Source organism: Ambystoma mexicanum, chromosome 12 (assembly GCF_040938575.1).
Source record: "Ambystoma mexicanum isolate Mex_15411 chromosome 12, UKY_AmexF1_1, whole genome shotgun sequence".
NCBI classification, from domain to species: domain Eukaryota; kingdom Metazoa; phylum Chordata; class Amphibia; order Caudata; family Ambystomatidae; genus Ambystoma; species Ambystoma mexicanum.
In genome coordinates, this window is record NC_090936.1 from 118,211,277 (window position 1) to 118,230,676 (window position 19,400).

Consider the following 19,400-nt stretch of genomic DNA (forward strand, 5'->3'; position numbering starts at 1 on the left):
TACTGTTCTTATCGTTCGCCAACAAAACAACCACCATCATCGCCCTCGTCATGTCCAAAGTAGACTACGCCAATAGCCTATACCTAGGCATGCCTGAACGACTCCTAAAAAAACTACAACGCATACAAAATGCGGCAGCCAGACTACTTCTGAAACTACCCCGAAGAGAACACACCGCACCAGCGCTGAAAACACTACATTGGCTACCAATAAAACAAAGAATAAAATTCAAAACAATGTGCATTACGCACAGAGCAGTTCACAACGAAGGCGCTGAGTTCCTAAGAGTCAAACTGCGCCTACATCAACCAACAAGAACGCTCAGATCAAGCATGGACATCTGCCTGGAACCGAAGTCCTACAACAAAAGAAAACTTGGAGGATCCTCCTTCTCTCACCAAGCCCCGAAAACCTGAACGACCTTCCAAAGTACATACGTAACACAAGCAACCACCTATTATTCAGGAAATTACTAAAAACCTGGCTCTTCACATCATAACTAGAAAGACTGGTCACAGGGGCACCGGCATACCAAAATACATCAACGAAAGTAGAGCGACCGCGATATGCACCGATCAATCAATGGGATAACTGCTAAACCCATATGCATGCATTAGTAATGACCGAACCCAAACCCTCACCCATAATGATAGGCTCACAACATGTTTTAAGTGTTGGCAATAAAAGGCTGTAGGATTTTATTGTACAGATATGGGTTATGACAATAACAATATCACATATCATGATGGTATCATACTTTTGCGCACCGGGTCCTGAGGTTACCCCCTCGGAACCGTGCCGCCTTCTTGTGTCCCACGACTTGTTGTAGGCACCGTACAGTGCCTTGTACTTCTCCCCTTTTTGTAGGGTGGGTGGGTTCTGTGGTAAAGAAGCAAGAAGATTTGGAAGACACTGAGTAAACAGTGAACCTCCTGTTTGCTTGGGTCCCCGTTCAGGGTCCACAAACAGATTGTGTTTACTATGAGCATGCTGCTCTCTTTTATAGGACCCAGGGAGGCCCTGGGTCTTTGCTGTGTATGTGTTGGGGGCTGCTGTTGTCGCAGCCCCCGGCCCGATAGCTGACTGTCTGACCCCCTGGTGGGGGCAGATCTTTGAATCTGGGCCCTGCCTGATAGTGGTTTTCCTTATGGCGCTTAGCACCTTGCTGTTTGGAGGAAGGGTGCGATGACTGTTCGCACCTTACCCTTCCGTGGCTTTTGGGTTGCCGAGACTGCGTGTCTCCGAAACTGGGGGGGAAGGAGAGGAGCTGGCGCTTGGGGCTGCCCCTCTCCCAGCTGCCGATGGTAACAGCAGTTTCCCTGCCTCGCTTATGGGATGCCCATGCAGCATTGCCCAAAAGCAGAGGTAAATATCCCACGGCATACTAAAGGACCAAACGGGAGACAGTCGCAATACGACCAAAGACAGTAAACATAGCAAACTAAGACAGAAAGACTAGAACGAATCATCAAGAGGACCAGGACCGAACTATGACCTTCCCCAACAGCCCTTAGAACAAACAAAGAGAGGGAAAGGAAGCACTGCATCACATGCCCAATTCTATGGGTGAGAAACAGAATGTTCCATTACTACACATGGTCCACCAATACAAAGCAGGAAGCACAATGCCCCACCACACAAACTACAACTAAACAACAGTTTCAAGGATGTTCACCCCACGGAAATCTAAGAATCAGTCACGACAGAAGTATACGAACGTCTAAATACACACGCTCACCAAGACGGATCCACTAGGACAACACTTAACATGACCACAACCCTGAACCACTCAAAACCTTAACCGAGCAGGGTCACACTAGATCACCTAAGAATAGATATCACCCACCGAGTACCACACCTGAAGATTAGGTTCAGACGCACTCACCGATCCAAACTATACTCAATAGGATACAGTTGGATCAGCGCAACACCACCAAATCGAGTCGGCCACCAGGAACCAGCAAAATCCAAACCCACAGGTATACAACTCTAACGGAATCATAAGTACCTGAACCTGGATACAGACCCCACTAACCCAACCCGCAATCTTCTGCATACTTAAACCCACACAAAACCACACAACCATCTCTCCCAGCAATCCGCACGCACTTTACTACACCGCATCAACACATAAACTTCACCCACAGCACTCGAGGCCTTCATCCGATCCGATACTAGCACCAAAGCCCAGCACTCGGTGTATACCGAGCTGAAGCTGCCAACAGCACACCACATCTCCCACTCTCCTTCTCCCCTCCTCCCGACTAACCCTACCCACCCTTCCTGTTTACAGATCGGCCAGAGTGTCTGGGGACCAATTCCGTTGGTGACGGTGCGCCATAAAAGTACCGATAACATAACATAACAAGCACGTAAACTGGTGCCTTGATGCCTTTAGTGCGCCTTATAAATTAATTTTTTTTAAAAATGAGTGCCCGCATTTTTTTTTTTAGGACAAGTGCCGTGTGTAAATCAACTGTTCCATCGCCTTTTATAGAGAAACAAGCAAACGTGTTAGCATTTAAAAATGAAAACAATAAATACATATGCAAACATTGTTTCCGGCGGCAACGTCTCATTTGCGTCGGTGCCATCACACATCCTATGCGGCTACCTGCAGTTGTTGACACCTGTGTTCAGTGCTTCGGTTCATGAGACAGGCGGTTGGACTAATGTTCCCGTTTCGAGTTTTTTGTTTTTCAGTCATACATCCACCCTACGCACCACAAAGGGCTCCTGCGAAGCCATCTACCGTTTTTGTCCCCCGCTTGACGGCCGTGGAAACCCCCGTGACTCGGGAGGTGGAGAAGACAACAGCCAACCCACTACTGTACTAACACCTTGGAGAAAGAAGGAGGAGGGCAGAGCTGATTTGCTAGACGAACAAACGCTGCATCTTTCTCCGACAAGCTGCGTTGTACTTTTTCGGAGATTGGCACTCCTACAGCTGGCATATCTGACTGAACTGCGCCACCCGCTATGGACTTCAAAAGTGACCGCTTCCTGATGCAGGCACCGCCTCTATTTTGAAACTGTCCTCACGGACAGGTCTGGGTAGGTCCCTCCTCCTCTTAAACGCGCGCTTCTCGTTTTCTAACGAACCTCTGTTAGAAATGTGATAATTAGCAGCAGGGGCATGCATATTCAGAAAAGCAATATTAGAAGATGGGGAGCGAGGGCGTTGTGTATACATTTTGCTTCTCCAGTCTTAGACGTTTCAACGTTTCATGTATGCCGCGTGTAGTCATCTAAAGGATGTTACCGTGTTTATATGCCTCTGGCTCAGGAATTTTACACGTATAGATAATATTTGGGGGTATATTTGTAAGAATATTTTCATTGAGTACGGTTACATGTTAGTATATCTGCATTTATCACGTGTTTTAATATGCAGCCGAATATTTTCAATGACGTACATTTATTTCGCATTAAACTGATGTGTCGTTTTTTGTTTTTTCTCTCAGGCTGGGATTGGAAGGGTAGCGTTTCAGTTTTTTTGGGGGGGGAATGAGCTAGAATATTCCTTTATTTTTCTGAATTGGGCTAAGTGTTTCTGCCTTTTCACAGGCTACTTTTTATTCAAATAGAACCTGCACCTCGGGAATAACATTTTTGAGATGGAACGCATGCTTTGTTTTTAGGCTGCTGTGAGGTCGGTCGGCTTGTCTATAATGTAAGGTTTATAGCTCCTTTTTGTGTGTTTTACTCGCAGTTCCACGTTCACTGTACGCATAGCTCTCAATGTTTTGTCCTGCCACGGCGGGTGAAAACACCCGATTTTGCTTTTGGCGGGTAAAAGCCCATTCAGTTGCATGGAAGGGCAGGGAGCTTGGCGGTGAGGGAGATGCTTTCCGGGCGGGTGACACCCCCCAAAAGCGTGTGAGTTGAGTATGCTGTACGTCTAGGCTTTAAAGATTGAAGTCTTCTGCCGCAAATCGTAATTGAGATATTATGTAAAATAGGTGCCCTTCAGTCATCTTTCCTTGTTCCAAGTTCACACTTTAGCACCTGTGAAAGTTACCGTGGTCGTTTTATTTGGAATCCTAAATTGCACAAAGGGAACCCGTGCCAATGGTGCTTAAGTGCAAAAGGACCCCTCTCTTCACCATGTAGTGGAAAAGTGGAAAACACAGACAACATCGCCATCGCATCTGTAAATGCACCCCCCAGTAACGTTTATGTGAGACATTTACAAAGGATCCCCATATAACTAACTTGGATTTACTAGGTGTAAATGGTAGATTCCATAAGTGGTGGAGATTGAACTAATTCACTGTGGTATCCAATGAGGGACCACAGGTAAAGGGGGGGGGGGCTCAAACAGATCCCACCCAGGCAATTTTCCTTATTTGCATAGCAGAGTGCAAATGAGATGTGTAACGAGACTGCAGAACTCTTGTTACACCTTTCTTTTGCAATGATTTTCTATAGAATATGCCTGTTTTTTGCTCATGCTGGCGTAAAACCAAGTTGTTTTTAAAGGCAGAGGGCAAACGGGAGGCTGAAACATAACTCCCATTCCACCTTTAAAAACAAAATCCCTCAGAGCTTGAATCCAGGCATTAAGACAGGGGAACACCGTTACACCCGTAGTTAGCACTTCAGTTTACGCACCAGGACCATTTACGCTGCAGGAGACTCCTGGCCCGTATGTGAGCCCCCCAAGAGTTAAAATGCAAAGCAAAAAACAGCATTCAGTGAACTACCATGTCTACCATGGAACAACTTGAGGTCTATGGGTATTGTCAATTGATGTTTATAGTATGCTGCCTGTTTTTAAAATCCCAGCAATTTTTTTTTGCACAATTTTTGACAGTGCTTCATGATATATTACCAGTGTGGGCACATTTTGTCCCCACATTCATGCCCTTTTGAACTCTGGGACGCTTGTCGGTGTGATATATTGGGCCGGACCTCCGGTGGGTAGAAACCGGGCCCGGCCTGGTACCACAGAAATAAAGGGACACACACACGGGGGTACTATGCTCGTCCCAAACTGTCCGTTTTGGCGGGCAGTCAGACCTTTTTTTACTTTCTTTGCGTCCTGACGTTGCAATGTCCTGACGCGACAGTGGACTTTACGCTATATACCACATATCTTGCATAATAATGCTCTTGTATGTGCACAACAGGAAACATTTGAACTAGTTAATCAAACAGCAAAGTTAATCTATCTTACAGTTTGTTGGTAGATGCCGTGCATGACAAATATTCTCAGTCTCGTGGATGTTTGAGGCTTCCCACTCAGTGCATATCAGGACTTTCTTGGGGGTGTGCTCACTGGAGCTGCAGGGCACTCCGATTGCTCACATTCTGTGTTTGTCGGACCTAAGTTTTGACTCTGCATGTTGGCCGAGGGCTTCCCACTCCTTGGTCTCTGCTGCGTCTCCAGGGGGTTGGTCCTGCCGGGGCTTGACTCATCCACAGGAGATGACGTCTCCTTCCACATCATGGGTGGCACCCTCTGGAAGTGAGATGCGTTCCTTGTTACTGACTCTTGGTCCTGTTGGGCTGTTACCATTCCATAGTCATTGCTGGTGATTAACCATGGGCTTGGCTCATATGGGCGGGCAAGCTTGGTCTGGGGTGCCCGGTTTTTCACCAGCACCATCTCTCCGGGGGCTAGGTTGCTAATGGCACCTTGCCGAATTCAGCTCTCCTTGTTGTTGCAGACTTGCTGGTCCATCTCAATCCGCTCCTGGTCCGTCTCTGGAACAGTCCAACTGTGGCGCACCTATATCGGTGTTTCAAACATGAGGGCTGCCGGGCAGACTTGAATGGGGGAGTGGGGTGTCAGTCGGTATGCTCGTAGGAAACTGTAGACTTCCTGTAGCCACGAGACTTGTTGGTCTCTCGCAATTCAAATCACCTTGTTCAACGACATCATGCAACGTTCTGCGTCCCTGTTTGCCTGGGGGCCCGTATGGGGTGCTTCGATTATGTTGGATGTTCAGATATTCCAGGAAGCTTCATAGTTCTTGCCCTTTGAATAGGTGCCCGTTATCGCTTTTGATTTTGTTAGGCACGCTGTGAGTGGCAAACATCTTTTCCAACGCAGTGATGACTGAGGTGGCATCAGTGGGCCAGACTGGTTTGACTTTGGGTACCTGCTGAATTGATGGCAACCGGCTTCATTGGCTACCAAGCAGAAATCCAGACTGACCACGTCCCATCTATGTTTGTTTGTTTATTTATTTGTAGCGCGCGCCAGACCCAGAGGAATCAGGGCGCGAGGGCAAGGATATTTTAAGCTTACATAGTTAAAAATACAGTACAAGGAATTTACAAAATTACATATTACATAAAGTATATAGCATACAAGATATAATGCAGAGCGTAGCAAAGTTGGCAGATTACACATATAGTAAGGGTGGCAATGTTAGCAATTTACAAATGTACAAAATAAAGTATAATGATATTTACGGATGGTGTATCATGGGGGTCTCTTATGGTAAAAAGAAAGGTCATAAAGCGGCTGGTGAGGTGGGAGAGGTTGGGTGAACCTCCTCTCTCTGGTCTGGATTTAGAGATAATTTGATTTAAACCAGTTGATAATGTTAAGTCTGAAGTGTGGATATGTTTGGTTTTCCCTCAGGTATGGAGGCAGGGAGTTCCAAAGTTGGGCAGCTTTGACAGGGAAACTATTTCTGCCAATAGTAACTCGTTTGAATGGAGGAACTGTCAGACGGTTGGTGTAGGTCGTTCCAGTAGGTCGGAGTGTTGATCTTTTGTTGAACCTCTCGGTTAGGTAAAGTGGTGCTGCATTATTGAGGGATTTGAATGTTAGGGAGGCAGTTTTGAGTTTGATTTTTATCAAGAGTAGATAGCCAGTTAGCATTTCTCCTAGCTCTGGAGATATGAACTTTTCTGGTCATTCCCAGCACCGCTCTCAGAGTGTTATTTTGGAGTAATTGAATTTTCTTAGTGGTATGTTTGTTGGCTCCAGTGTAGAGAGCATTGCAGTAGTCCAAGTTAGATAGCACAAGTGCCCATGCCAGTGTGCTACAACATCTCGTTAAGAGGAAGGGTTTAGCAGATGTAATCAGTTTGCAAGTGTAAGCCGTAGCGGATGCCATATCATTCACTTGTTTAGTGAGGGTGAGACCAGAGTCAAGGTAAAAACCTAGTGTTTTTACATCCTTCATCACAGTAATGGTGTTGCCATCTATGTTGAAGGAGGTATATTTATGGCCAAGTTTGTTAATATAAGGTGTGGTCCCCAGGATGACAAGTTCCGTTTGATCATCATTCAGGCATAGGCCATGGAGTGCCATCCATGCCTGTATGATGAGGTATATTCTATTCACCAATGCCAAATCCTGGTTGTAATCCCCTGTAAGTGGGAAGAGAATATGGGTGTCGTCTGCATAGTTAGTGTAGGTGACACCAAGACAATCCAGATCATCAAAGAGGGGCTTGGTAAATATATTATACAGAGTGGGGGAGACGCAGGACCCCTGGGGAACACCACATGAAATGGGGATGGGATCAGCTGCTTCTGAGGTGGAGAAGACTCTCATAGTTCTTTCACTTACAAAAGATTGAATCCAAGCTATAGCTTGTTGTGAGAAGTGTGCAGCTGATTCTAGATGGTTGCAAAGAACAGTGTGGCCCACCAAGTCGAACGCTGCTGAAATATCTAAAAGGAGTAATAAGGCACATTTACCCTGATCTCTCAACTCGTCAACTTGAGCCTTCAGGTCAATGAGTGCCGTTTCAGTTGCACGCTGAGGTCTGAAACCCGATTGCCGGGTGCCAAGGAGTTTGTGCTTTTCCAGAAAACTCTGAATCTGTAAGTACACCACCCTGTCTAGTATCTTAAGGAGCAATGGCACCGTTGTAATTGGCCTGTAGTTTGTAGGTATAGCAGTATATCTTCAGAAGAGGGAGGACCCAAGAATCCTTGAGATTACTTGGGATAGTGCCTGAGGTGAATGACGCGTTAATAAGCTTGGAGATAAAGGGTAAGAGATCTCTTGCAGCGTCTTTTATAATTTGGGCAGGACATTGATCTCCTCGGCAGTTAGACGGTTTGAGAGAGCGTATTATTTTTTCAACTTCTATTGTTGTAATTTTAGTGAAGTTGAAACGGAATTCTGGTTTAGGTGAGATAGATGCATTTCTAGGTTGGGTAATAGCTATTGGTATGTTTAGTTTTTTTGGCAATTATTACTTGAAGAGTGGCAATTTTATCAGTGAGTGCTTTCTGTATGTCAGAGCACCAGGTCTTGTCTTTGACACAGTTATCAGGTGCAGAGATGGGGTCTTCTAATTCCTTTAGTATAGCAAAGAGCTCCTTAGTACCTGATTTGGCATGTAGTATCCTGTTGTCAAAGCTTTCTTTTTTTGCTCTCCGTATTTCATTTTTGTATTTCATATAGATGTTAATAAGGTTCACTTTATTCACCTCAGATGGTCTTGCCTCCATATGGATTCGCTTTTCCGTTTTTCTTTTTTAAGTGACTTAAGATATGGTGTAAACCAAGCATTTAGATGTGCTCTTGGCTTACTGCTCCTCATTTTTAAGGGTGCGATAGTGTCGGGTGCTTCTGTTATAACTTTCTTAAATTCATTCACTAGGGTAGATGGATGAAGTGATTCTGGAAGTAAGTTTAACGTAGGGAGTATGAGTGGTAGTAGTCTGTCTGAAGTTATGTTCTTTTTATTTCTGGTAAGCATAGCAGTTGTAGGGGAGGAGTGGTCCAAAAAACCCTCCTTGCCTATATCCCCTCCCCAGGTGAGGGCCATGGCTCATTGGGCGTCCCCTCAGACCACCCGGGCCCAGGTGGTGGAGGGTTCACCTGCTGAAGACATTGCCCACACGTATTGAATTTAGCTAGGTCCAGAAACCATTTTGTCTATCAAAGATGGTGTGAGCTCAGCGCACAGTAGCGCGGCCCCCACCCTCGGAGAGTTTCAATTATCCCTGTCGCCGCAGCACACTGGCAGATCCGCTGTGAGCCTGTTCCCACGAACAAAACGGACATGAGCTAGCATAAGATACTAACACTGTAGCATTTCACCGTCCACAGTGTATCACTGCTCCCAGCATGACCCGGTCAGCGAGGCCAGGGTGATGGGGAGAACTGTAGAATGGTCATCCGATGAAAGCAGAAAAATACCCAAATACGAATGTCAAAAACTACGTGTAATACGTGTATCTTTTCCATAAAACTACTTCTACTAAAGAGACCTGTAAAATTGTGTAATTATTGTAAGAAACGCATGTTTACATGACACCAGCAATGAAGGACCCACACCCCTGCAGAGGGGTGCAAATGATAAACGCATTTCAGGGGATTATTCTCTATATGTATCATTGAAAACCGTACAACCCGGGGTCCAGGGCCATAACTGAACTAATGCTGCTAGAGTACACAAGAAGACGAATGTAACCATACAGAGGGCTCATGTGAAGGATGTGCGAGAATGCACTTGTCATGCGTGTATGTTTAAGCCCCTTGTGTGCTACCACCATCACGTACGGTGGCGGGTCATTTTCTATGTACTCCACCAACCTCACTACTACCTCACTTACTGCAAATGTATATGCATATAACTAAATACTGTAATTGTTAAAACATAGTGTACAAATAAGGTGCTCAGACTGGATATAATCGAGACACATCCAGCAAAGTTGAAATGTATTCAAACAAATATTATAAAGTGTTTAAATGATTGTGATGTTTTCACCTCTAAAAGCCGGCAACACACGAGAAAGATACCTTTGTGAATATGCGCAAGGCCATTCCCCCCCCACCCTGCGAAGACTGCCAAACATGAGAGCAGAGGCCCGCGCCGCGCTGCTCCACCTCCCCCAACCAGACTGGAGCCGCTTCAAAGATTTGTAGCCCCCTCTGCAGCACCCAAGGCCACGGCCCGCCACCTGCATTATTTACAGCACAGCAGTAAACCTCTGCCTGAAAACACACTTCCAAAGGCGCCCCCTCGTAAACCCCACTACCCACCGGATCATCTTAGACTTATGGCCCTGTGCAATCAGGACACCCAATACTGTGGCAACACACAGCGGCACATTCATAACCACATCTAACAAGACAGGAAGGCATGTACTGCCCGTCCCATGCCCTGATGCTTAGCCCCTCAACCTATGGCTCTGGTCAACAGGACACTGGTAACCATGCCCTGACGAATGACCATCAGACCCCTCACAAGGTGCATTCCTCCTGTGTTGCATTAACCTGTAGAATAACCTATTGGAAGATTTACTAAAGAAGATAATATTGCAATGACTGCGGTGTGCATGGCCTAGGGCAAATAAGTCAGGAAAAGACATTCATCTCTGACACTGGCCGCGATGGCACAACAACACCGCCCGGATGAACTCAGCCAACCTGCCAGGCCCAGCCCAACCCACGAGGCTGACCAGTGACGTCCTCCAGCCAAAGCCAACCACATCACAGCAGCGCCTATAGTTAGTCATCGCCACCCAATCCCATCGAACTTGTGCCCCCTATAGTATGTAGGTTCTTATGACGTTTTTTGTAAATATATACGCCTGTCTTTGCTATTGTCAGACAGAGCGCTCTCGGAGTTTGCAGAGTTCTTTGCATGCCCTATTCTGATTGATAAACTCCCACTCAAGCTCACCCGCACTCTGTCTTGGCTTTATTCCCGACTTGGGAGAGTCTGTCATTGTCTCTCATTGCGGGGAGGATCGTGCTGGTTGGGGACGCTTGCCTTCACAGTGCTATGGGGTTATTCAGGATTGGGTTGATTTTAGAATCTATAGTGAAGGCTATAAGCGGCTGGTGGTAGTGATGGTGATGTTGCAGTTGTGATTGGCCACCCAGTCAAGAGTCCTGCCCTTGTCATGGGTAGGCTGAGTTACTTTTTGCAAGAAGCCAAGTTCTGATAGGGCATTGGCAATAGATGTGGCTTGAGTATCTTTAGGGTCATTGTAGCCTAGGTTTATGTCTCCTAGTAGGAGTACCTGGGATGCATTTTTTAGGTTGTCTGACAGAATCATGGAGAGGTCCTCTTCGCATGAACCAATAGGGCCAGCAGGCCTGTAAATAAGATGTATAGTGATGGTTTGTGAGTCTGAGTTAGGTAACTTAATTTTGAGGGATTTGCAGGAGTTAACATGCAGAGGATCTACTAATCTCATTGCTATGCTGGATTTAGCTATCATTGCTATACCACCTCCACGTGTGTTCGCTCTATCTTCTCTTAAGATAGTGTAATTAGCTGGCAAGCGATCATCAAAGCTGTGCCTGCTGCCTGATGCAGCCAGGATTCAGTGATAGCTATGAAGTCATAGTTCTATGTTTCTATCATAGCAGGGATTTCTGTAGCGTGTACTACTAGAGATCTTGCGTTGATAAATGCTCCTTTGAGCAGATAGGTAGGTAAGGCTGATGTTGTAGTAGACAATGGGCCTCATTACGGGTCGGGCGGGCCGGAAATAACCGTGGCGGTAAACCCGCCGCCACTGTTATTTCCGGACCGCCCGATCTCGAGTCCTGCAGGCGGGAGATGGCATTCCCGCCAGGTCTGACCTGGCGGGTTTAACACCGCCCGCCTGCAGGCGGACATGGAAACACCAGCACCATCACGAGATGGTGCCGCTGTTTCCACTTCCCCATTCCCATTGAGTCCTATGGGACTCTCAACTCGTCAACTTGGGCCTTCAGGTCAGTGAGTGCCGTTTCATTTCCATGCTGAGGTCTGAAACCTGATTGCCGGGTACCAAGGAGTTTGTGCTGTTCCAGAAAACTCTGAATCTGTAAGTACGCCACCCTGTCTAGTATCTTAAGGAGCAATGGCACTGTTGTAATTGGCCTGTAGTTTGTAGGTATAGCAGTATATCTGCTTTGGGACTCAATGGGAATGGGGATTTACCGAATTCCGCCTCTGGAATTCCCGGGACACCAGGGTCGTAATGCCCTGGTAATTCCGGGAGTCACGGAGGCGGAATGGTAATATGTGCCCGGCGGTAACCGAGCCGGAAAAACCGCCTGGTTGCTGCCGGACTCGTAATGAGGCCCAATGTCTTGTTATGGCGATGAGTCGCTGTAGTGTGGCATGTATTACATTTAGGTGGTTTCAGAGTTGTCTTATGGGTAGCACTTAAGTTAGTAGTGCTCTCATTTGTAGAGGTATCTTTGCTATAACGGGTGTGACTAGCAGAATGGCTAGCTGGTGGTTAATATATTTTAGGAAGTCTTGCGCGTAGGTTGAGGGTAGTGTGGTCATGAGAGCTTTTAGGTAGAGGGGGGTGGCAAGCATTATGTCCTGTACTGTTCAGATGCAGTGTTATCTGTAGGTATGCCACTCGATATATAATCACAGTAGGCAGTACCCAGGCGCAGGTGCTAGTATGGCAAGAGTGATTGAGGTAGGCTGGTATCTAGATCAAGGTAAGGTAGTAGCAGCAACAATAGGTGGTAACAATAGGTGCGGAATCACAGTGGATGATACTCAGACTGGACTAATGTAAGCATTGTGGGCACTTATTATAGTGAAAGTAGACTATTGCAACGTTAGCGCTAGTATGGCAAGCTGTGCAATGCAGGTATAGTAGGTATATATCTATGCTGACTGCGGTGGACTTGCGATTGGTTCTGGAGTGCTTTGTCGCTGGGTTGCTTGAAAGGCCTTACATGTTCCCACCAGTGTCATGACATTCGCCTGCATGTTGGGTATCCACACCAAAGATTTAAGAAAGGCTTGGGTCTTGGTGATGCCCTGGTGGCTTTCGATGGATAACCGCAGTGTCCTCTCCTCAAGTGTTAGGGGTAGGATGGTACAATGTCCTTTTAAAAGGATGCCTTCCGGGAAGACGGAGAGTTCATGTTGCACTCCTAGTAGGTGTTGCAGCAGCTCCTGCCCCGCTGCGGTGCTGTTTGCTGCTGCCGTTAACAAGTTCCTCCACTCCCTGGACAGGATGGACTCTTTTACCCGTTGGAGGCAGGGGTCTTGGTTTGTTTCACTGATGATTTCCTTGAGCTTCATCCACTTCGGGCTGGCACACGCGACCACGTGACACACATGCTTGTCTGTTTCTTGAATGTCGTCATGCTCAGCGGGCGTAGCTGGACGTGTGTGCCGGGACAGGTAGTCTGCCGGGTTGTCACCGCCGGCACGATATACTACTTTGATGTGAAATGGCTGGAGCCTTGCAGGAGGATGCAGAGTGGAACCCTTGAAGATGGGCACAAGGGTCTTGTGGTCTGTGTAGATTGTTGTCTGGTGTCCCAACAGATACACTTGAAAATGTCGGCATCCCCAGAGGATGGCGAGGGCTTCCTGCTCACTGTGGGCATAATTCTGTTCAGTGTTGGTCAACACTCGGCTGGCGAAGGCAATGTGGTACGTTTTCCTGTCTCGGTCCACCTGGTTGAGGACAGCTCCCAGCCCTACAGGACTGGCGTCCACCAACCGTTCTATTTTTCAAGTAGTGTTAAAGAACGCCATAGTGGTGTTGTTCATGAGGGATTCCTTGATCTGCATGAATGCTGCTTCTTGTTCTGGCCCCCACATCCATTGAGCATCCTTCCTTGTCAGTTGTCGGAGTGGCGCCGCAACAGTGGCTAGGTCTGGTATGAAACGGCTGCAGTATGAGGCCATCCCCAAGAAGCTCCCTACATCCGTCACTGTGTTGATATACTGGCATTTTGGACATCTGTGACATTTGCCGGGTAAGGAGACACTCCTTTCGCATTGAAGACGTAGCAGAGGAAGGATAGTTCTGTTTTGCCAAACTCACCTTTTTCAGCATGTAGGGTCAGGCCAGAATCTTCTAGTTGCGTCAATACAGCCACTAGGCGTGAGTTGTGTTCTGTCTCAGAGGTGTCGTACACCAGGATATCATCGCTGACATTCATAGCGCCAGGAAGGTCTTACAGCACTTTGCGGATCTCATTCTGAAAAACTTCAGCTGCTGATGATATACTGAAGTGAAGCCAGCGGTAACGGCGGAGCCCCAGGTGCGATGAAAAAGTTATGTATCTTGATTCTTTTGCCAGCCAGATTTGGTGAAATCCCGCTCGAAGGTCCAGCTTACTGAACACTGTGGTCACCTTTTAAGTGTATGATTAACTCGTCAATGGTCGGAGTGATATGCCGTTCACAACCAATCGCCAGCTTGGGCAACCTCACGTCGATGCATATCCTTAGAGTGTTTGGTTGTTTTGGCTTTTTTGTGACCACCTTTGGGGATATCCAGGGAGTGGGTCCCGACGTTTTCTCGATGAAGCAGAGGTCCTCCATCTTTTTGAGCTCCTCCTTGACTGCTGCTCGCAAGTGAAAAGGGACCCTCTGTTGCCTGATTGCCTTTGGTTCAATGGTGAAGTCAATATGGAGTGTCATTGTCCGATTCTTTAGGCATCCAATGTCTTTAAAGAGTTTTGGATGTTGAGCTATGATCCTGTAGACTTCTGGTTGTTGTACCTGAAGTGTGAAGTGAAGTATCTTCAATTTTGTTGCCATTCTGCAGCTCAGTACGGTTTCAGTGCTGGCGTCCACAACATAGAATCTATTTCTGCATGCTTTGCCATTGTACACGACGTCTGTCTTGAATGACCCCTTTACAGGGAGGGGCACTTTGCTCCCATATGCGTAGAGCCGGACGGTTTTGCGTTAAATCACTGGTTTGGTGGGCATTGCATTTACTTTGTTGAGCGGTATGACGTTCACCGTCGCTCCTGTGTCAATGACCAACTTGGTCTATGGTTGGGATTTGTGTGGTGCTCTCTTGGGTTTCTTGTGTGACCCTACTGCGGAGTTGAGGTGGAATCTCACCTCGCTTCTTCCGGTGCTTGGTGTGTCGCCCTGGGGACCAGTCTTCCTCTGATTCTTCACTTGTCTCCCTGTCGCTGCTGCTCGAGCACACCTGTTTTGTCCGGGCTTTTCCTCTGTCACTTGCCTGCCATCCATTTCTTGTTCTGGGTTCCTCATTTGATTGAGTCCCCGGAGGGTCTTGCCGCTGGCCGGAATTGAGACACACAGAGGCGAAGTGGTTACGTTTCCCACATTTCCGGCATATAGCTCAGATGGCTGGGGAGGGTTTGTCACAGTGCCTCGCTTCTCTGCACCACTTGCAGGACCGTTGGGTATGCAGTGGTTGTGTCAGTAGGATGGGGGCCTTCCCCTGTGACTGCCCCATGGTGTCAATTGCAGCAACGGTAGCCATGGGTTGTTTGGCGTCAATTGGCAGGGAGCTGATTGCTGCTTCCATGGCAGCGACTTAGGTGTCTGTTCTTTCCCTCTGGTGTCCCATTTCTAAAATGCTTTCTAATGGAATATTTCTCTCCGACAGAATGTCCCTCCGGAGCTTATCAGATGAGATCCCATGAATGATTTGTTGCCTTACGAAGAACTCTTCGTTAGGAAATTCACATCCGATGGCTAGCTCACGGATCCTTGAGTGGAAATCATTGATGGATTCTGTGGGCTGTTGTCTCATCAAGCTCAGTTGAAACTGCTCATAATCGGGGTTTAGTTGGTCGGAACTTCCCATTGAGCGTGGCTCTCGATGTCTGGTAGTCACCTCTATTTGATAATGTGTTGAAGAGTCGCAGCGCAAGCGTACCCAGGTCCAGCATTAGGAGTGTTCGCTTCTCCTCCTCTACAGTGACTTTCTTTGATTTTAAGTGGAGCTCAAATTGTTTCAACTAGAGCGCCCAACGGAGAGCAGCCCCTTCCACATACGGTTCAAAAAGTTTCATAAACGTGCCCTGTGTGGAATCCTGCCACATGCTCCTGTCCGCTCTCGGGGTCTTTGGGTTAGCGTTCTCCCCCGAGGATCTGGGGCCCCTCTGACATTGTGCGTGTGCTTTGGGTGCTTGTTTACTGTTACATGCGTGCTCAGTAGGCCAGGCGCGGCTGCCATGGGCACTGGGACTCTAGCCTGCGTTGTGGGATTCTTGTTTGAGTAGCCAATGATGTGCCCCTGCTCAGTGGGCGTCATCTTGGCTTACTTGTGTCTCTGGTGTGTCCTAAGCTACCAGGCTGCACCTGATGTTGGGCGTGGCAGCTAGTGTGCTGCGCTGTGCAGTGCTGTCTACCCTGACATGGCCATGTGGAGAGGCAATGTTGGTGGGAGGCTCAGTCTGGTTTCGGGGCTCACCAGCAGGCGTTGTGCGCCTCAAGCTGTGTCGGCGTATGCAGCGTCTGCTTTGATCTCAACGCTGAGGGCCCTCGGTCTCCCTCTGTTGCGTTACCCGCAGGCTTTGGGGCAGGTCGCCTGTGCTAGCCTCGCAAAATCGTGTACACGACTGCCGAGAACCTAGGGTCATACCCATGTCTCGGCACCAGTGTGAGGTAGAAACCGGCCGTGGCCAGGGGCCACAGAAATAAAGAGACACACACACAGACACGAGTACTATGCTAGTCCCAAACTGTCCCGTTTTGGCAGTCAGACCTTTTATTACTTTCCTTGCATCCTGACGTTGGACGCCACTTTACTCTATATACCTGTCAATGGGACTGAGATATCCTCATCAGAGAACGTTGTTTCTGATTCTCCACCCTCCCCTAGCTCCTCACCTTCTTCTATCCTTTCTGTACCCTTCTCTCCTCTTCTTCTAAGTTGCTCCTTTTTTTGTGTAGATAAGGATGGCCACGGAAGGAAGCCACCGTGCTACCCAAAAAAGGGTGCCCAGGGCCCCCCTCCGGGAACGCCAATAAGGGGAAAAAGCCCTAAGGCACAAAAAAACCCTGAGCGACCCCTGAGATGTAGTCTTGAGACGGGGCCAGGCAGAAGAGATGGTCGGAGGAGCTCTGGAGGAATGCAGTCCAAAGGAGAAGGATGATCACTTGAGGAAACAGTAGTCGGCAGGCCAGGGTCTGGTACACTGAAAGCAACTGTAGAAGGTGTCCAAGCGGTAGAGTAGACAATCCGAATTAACAGGCCGGGATCTGGTACACAGGGAATCCAGCAGGAAGATGAGAGAATACAAAGGAGTGACTAGTACTGGAAGGCAGAATGGAGAAAAGGTAAGGAACACAGAGTGAAGGTAAGATGGGACGGGGGTGGGCTAGAAGACTGGAGGAAGAGTAAAAGGGGAATAAGAGGAACAGGAATAACAGGGGGAAAAGAGCCCAGCGCAAAAAAAGAACAGGCTAGAAGGAGAGGAGTAAGGAACCCGATAGGGATCGGGGACCGACAGAGAAAATACGCGAGCGTGAAAGCTGCGAAAAGCACAGAGCGTAGAGCACTCTCGGAAACAAGGAAACCGGAAGCGTTGCAACGCGTCCGCGATCCGGAAGCGGAAGGCTTTTAAGCTTCCGAGTCGCGTCAGCGCGCAACACTAGAACGGTGCTAAAGGAGTAGGTGACGGGTAAGCGGAGCGTATGATGTGCTAGTATCTGCGCCGCCAGCGGCTCCACAGGCTCCACCTGCCTCGCGGCATGACAATACCACAGTGGGGATAAGATGCTGTAATTCGGTACTGTGTGCAAAAATCGGATATGAATGGAAACCTTAGTGAAAGTGTTTTAGTCTAGTACACGTGCAGTAGACCATATGAACTAACAGAGGATGACACTTAGGGAGGTGTAACATTTTAATAGTATGTTTGGGGATTACTCACTGTCATACCCAGCTTTCATAGGTTTCACAGAAGTCTCATTCAAAAAGGATTGAGCATTGTTTTTCCAATGTTATAGTAAAAAAAAAAAGACAAGCTTCCTGCATTTAACCACAAAATGTTTATCCAGTCTACAAATGTATGCCGTTGGGAAAGTTAATCATTTCTCTGAAATATTATAGTTTTATAGGTAACCCATATTTCACCTTTTTTAAAACGCACTTAATATCTTTTTTCACTCTTTCTCTCCATTTGTGAAACAATCATTGTCGAAAAGCAACAGTTCTGGCTATTGGAAGTGCATCCTCTCTTTAGTGACTATATGGGATCATTAGTGGAAGAAGGAATGTGTGGCGCATGACATGTTTTTTTGTGTCGGATTGGAGGAATTTTTAAGGGTGAATTATTTTGTACATGTATGATCCTGTCAATGTGTGTATGTTAATGGTGAATCAGTGTTTCAGTATGGTGCCAAAATACTGTTGAAGAAGTGAGTTTATACAATGATTTTCGGAGAGTAGCAAAGAAACAAAGACAGTTTACTACACTGCAATGAAATGAAATAGGGAAAGAAAAAATGGGAGCATGTCCACTTCTAAACTTCCAGGATCAACCTAACCTCCTCCACCGTAACTTGCATTGTGTAAGACATTTGGAACTAACTGACATATCTCCCATGTCCCTCTTGAGAAGACATGGTTTTCCGCTCTAAAGAGTGTGACTCCGCTTGCAACCATGTCTTTTTCTACAGCACTGAGCGAGAACCTTCTTGAAATGGCCAGCTTCAGTAGTAATCTTGGGGCTGGAAGGGAGTGTGGGAGCCCCTCTACTGAGAAAGAACATAGGTAAAATACCATGTTCTATGAAACTTCTTCCACTTAGGAGGGTCTATGACCACATTTTAGCTCACTGCACCCTTCCTAAAGAGAAATATGCATTTGCATATCTGTCTTTGTCCCACCCAATGAAATGCTAGGCAATTCTCCTCTGGACAAGAGTACCATAGGGTTTTCCCTAGGACTGATTCCAGTAATCACACCAGATGCTGATGAAGAATTTCAACGCTTCCATCCCAGCTCACCAACCACCCAGTGAACTTTCACTTGCCACCCTACAGGTACCTATTTCATGTATCTGTTCTACCCTGCATTGGTGTTTACCCGCAAGTCACTGTAGCCCACAGCGAGGTCCATACAACACCCCTCAGTATGTTTTTCCAACCTTCATTTTTGTCCCCTGCGCAGAATAACGCTGTACACTACGACTACTGCCTTGGGCCTGCCTACTTTTCAGCAGGACCCATTCAGTACCTTCATTGCTCAGCCCTTTGCCCTTTGGTGATTGAAGACCGAGTCTTGGGGATCACAGCACCGGCAGGTAAGCCGCCGCTTCGGTGCTTGAGAGAACATACATATTGTCATCTATGCCAAATGATTATTGGCATTCTTTTAAATTACTCACTGCAGCTCTCTATACACATTGCAGGGTCGCCCCTATGGAGCCCTGATGAAGGCGGACGCTACCCTACTGCATTTCCGCCGAAACGTGTCAATCTGGGAATAGCCACATGCAATTGTTCCCGTTTGAATCAGACCCTATTCACTCAGTCTCTGCCACGTTGGCTATCAAGATATCTTATTCTCCATAGGACCCTGGAAACACATATTGTTGTAAAGTATTATCTGACTAAGAAACTTTCCATTAATAAGGACACCCTTATGAAATTGGGTGATGATATAGCCTAACCTTTGTTCAAGATTGATCTGTATATTGTTAATACAGCATTTTTGTTCACTTTGTTGTAAATACTGCACTTCTCTCCTTTTTTTGAGTTATATTGATGGT

At 47.1% G+C, this 19,400-nt stretch overlaps 1 protein-coding gene across 2 annotated transcripts in view; it reads left to right on the forward strand.

The window, feature by feature from the left end:
- The first annotated feature begins 2,634 nt into the window (after positions 1 to 2,634).
- The window catches only part of MPPED1 (metallophosphoesterase domain containing 1), an 885,706-nt gene continuing 868,940 nt past the window's right edge, over positions 2,635 to 19,400 (forward strand). Inside the window, exon 1 of one of the 2 annotated variants that reach the window (XM_069628132.1) lies at positions 2,635 to 3,054. The gene's annotated coding sequence lies outside the window, so the exon portion shown is untranslated. The remainder of the gene's footprint in view (positions 3,055 to 19,400) is intronic. The other variant, XM_069628130.1, reaches the window with a different exon arrangement.